This window comes from Octodon degus, unplaced genomic scaffold (genome assembly GCF_000260255.1).
Source record: "Octodon degus isolate 3935 unplaced genomic scaffold, OctDeg1.0 scaffold00001, whole genome shotgun sequence".
Lineage (NCBI taxonomy): Eukaryota > Metazoa > Chordata > Mammalia > Rodentia > Octodontidae > Octodon > Octodon degus.
In genome coordinates, this window is record NW_004524577.1 from 21704689 (window position 1) to 21707939 (window position 3251).

Below are 3251 nucleotides of genomic sequence, written 5' to 3' on the forward strand. Positions count from 1 at the left end.
CCCTTCTTCCCTCCCTTCCTTCTTCCTTCCTTCTCTTTCTTCCTTCCCTTTTTCCTTCCCTCCCTTCTTCCTTCCCTCCCTTCTTCCTTCCCTCCCTCCTTCCTTCCTTCTCTCCCTCCCTCTTTCCTTCATCCCTCCATCCCTTCCTCCCCACCTTCCGTCTCTTCTGAGACAGGGTCTTCCTGTGCAGCCAGGAAGGCCTCCAGCTCCTGCTTCAGCCTCCTAGGTACTGGGATTACAAGCATGCACTACACTTCGGGCTAGATTCAGGGCTCATTTTTTTGGTTGTTTTTTCTTTTGGCATGATTGTGCCATAGGAAATGGTTAGGAAGCAACACAGCAATTGTGTGTCTTTCTGCATGTTAAAGATCATTCGTGGTTGTTGCTTGGCTCTGTTATTTCATTAGGAACTGCAAGCTATTGCTGTTCTAATTCTGTCATTTTTTTCCTTATTCGTTACCTAGAAAAAAAATTATAAGGAATTCTACCTTTGTCAGCATTACAGTTATCCTGTAGTACTGTATACAGAAGGAGAAATTTTCACAGTATTTTCCAACAATGATCAGTAGAATTTACTAAAATGTTATGAACTCTACATTTAAACTGTGCAGCTGAGTGTAGTGGTGCATTTCTCTAATTCCAGGTGTTCAGGAAGTTGAGGCAGGGGAATTACACATTCAAGGCCAGCCTAGGGAGCTTAGGAGATTCAAACTAGACAGTTGAGACATTTTAATACATGACAGTCAGTATTTTTATTGATAGGGCCTGAGTTCTCAGCCATGCTCTGCGGAGTCGTAGGAGTTCTTGGGCTTTCCTGCTTCTGTGGAAAGGTTTCAGGTTTTGGTGATTTCTGTACTGCGCTTTGGATAAAATAAACACTGAAATAAAGCTTTGTCTCTCAAATTCCTCCACTAACTCACAGATCAGCTGAAAGGTGTCAGGTTTATGTTAATGTTAACCAGTTAGGAGCCAGTGAGGGTAAGGCCCTCAAGGACTGAGTGGGCGTGGACCTTGGGAAGCCAGGTAGGCCTCTGTAGGGGGACAGGCCTGTTGTGGAAAAGCTGGCAGCTCTCTTGAGAGGAAGTTTGCTCAGGTCGCCTAATAGGAGGGGAGGGCCTGGGTGACTCTCAATGTGACTCTCAAATACAATGAATTGTATTTTTGAACTTTATTGTATTAAATGTTTTGCTAACTATTAGTTTATAAGTAATCACAATCTAAGGTTTCCTTTGGTTTCAGTTACTGTTATGCTTTATTTCTGTGTTTAGAACTTCCTCCTTCAATCCAGAGAGTACTATACCATGGACATGTTGGAATTGAGGTCTGTCTTCTGTAGGTACTTCTCCCATTTTAGCCTAGATTTAGTTTTGCTGAGTCATTTCATGTTTGTGTCTTACAGTAATTTTTAAATACTGATTTTGAGCTCCGATAAAGGTTTTCTGAAGTTGCTTTCCTTTTTTTTTTTAAATGAAACTTTTATCAGTTCCATATTTGCATCTTCTTGTCATTATTTATTTACTAGGCTTCATATTTACCATCTGCTGACAATTCTAGAGATGAGTCTGATTTGTGACTATTATCCTCATTATCTTAACATATATGTATACACAGCTTGCTTTTGTGTATGCCTTTTATTGGATCTTTTTAAAGTTTCTGTTGGAAAAACAAAATTTATATCCGAAAATCTACATTTCAACTGGCTCCTAAAGAGTCTTCTGTATTTCTTTCTGTTACTGCTATGCATGGCATATGTGATCTGTCCTTGTTTTTCTTTTAAAACATAAGAAACAAAAATAAAGTTTCAGCCCATTTTCCAAGATTATTTTTTCTTGGAAGGACAGTAATAACTGGCATCTATTTCTTTGATCCATAAATTAGGTAAGATGCACATATGGCTTAGATCTCAGAAAAAGCCTAGTGTTGTCTGCCTGGGTAACAATAATACAGAAACAGTTTTGTAGAACTCATGAAAAATTAAAACCATTTCTCAGTAAAGCTACCAGCCTCCAATGGACGATCCATCTTCAGTGACCTCACTCCAACTTTGACCTTGAGGCCACCTCTTTTGTAAGAGCCTTCTCCTCTGGCACATCTCCACGGCAGCTTTCATGGTTATTAGGGAGACTTTCTTTTCTTTCTGATAATTTTATTTACTGTAAAGCTGTGGTGCTTTTAACCAGCCTGGTCATTGTCTTCTCAATAGAAAGTTGAATCTATTTAAATTTCATTCCATGATTACTCATATTTTGACTTCTTTCCATCACATTTTATAGTTAGTCTTTCTTAATTGTTTTTTCCTAACCTTTTAGATTAAGTCTGGTTTTTGTTTTGTTTCATTTTTTGTTTGCTTTTCCCCCCTCCGTTGTCTGTTTATAACTCTTGATTGTTGCCCTTCTGATATGCATTTCTAACCTAAATTCCAGTGTTCATCACACTCTACTATCCTTTGGAACGCTTTCCTGGTACATACTCGCAAATCTGACCAAATGCAGCACCCCACGCCCACCCCATTTAGCCGTTTTTATTTACTCAGCACTCTGGCATCACAGATCTTCTTTAAAGGATCATTTTATTTTTTTCCAAAATGCATCCTCTAAAAATACACCTTCTAAAAAGTTGCCTCTAATATCTGTTGCTGGTAAGTTCTGAGTTTCTGTCAAAAAGTCTTCATTTTGCCATTTTTATTAAAAGAGTTTTGCTGCATGTTATAGTACTGGATTAATTCCTTTTATTTCCAACATTCTGCCTTTCATACTCTATTTTCTGTCTTCCTTTATTCTTATTGAAGAACATCTCTTAGCACCATTGTCTTTATTTTTTCTCCCTAAGTAATTTTCTGGCCATTTTTGAGACCTCTCTTTTGTTAGTTTCCCAATAACATACCTCGGTGGGTTTAATTTTACTTATTGACTTGAGATGAATCTGAAAACCTGTATCTTTTTCAGTTCTAGAAAATTTCAGCCATTATCTCATCATACATACTCTCATCCTCCTTCCTCTTCCTTCTGGTATAAATTTAATTAAATGCCCTTTAGGCCTTTTTTTAAAAAATGTATTTGGTACAGGGTCTCACTATGCAGCTTGGACTCATCTCAGCCTTCCCAGTCTGGGATTACAGGGGTGCACCACCATGCCCCATCTCAGTGGCTGAGTCCTCTGAGCTATCTTGTCAGCCCCCTTTAGGCCTTCTTGCTCAGTCTTCAGTGGTTCCTGAGTCTTGCCACAGTTTCCTCTTTTTTTTTTTTAAATTT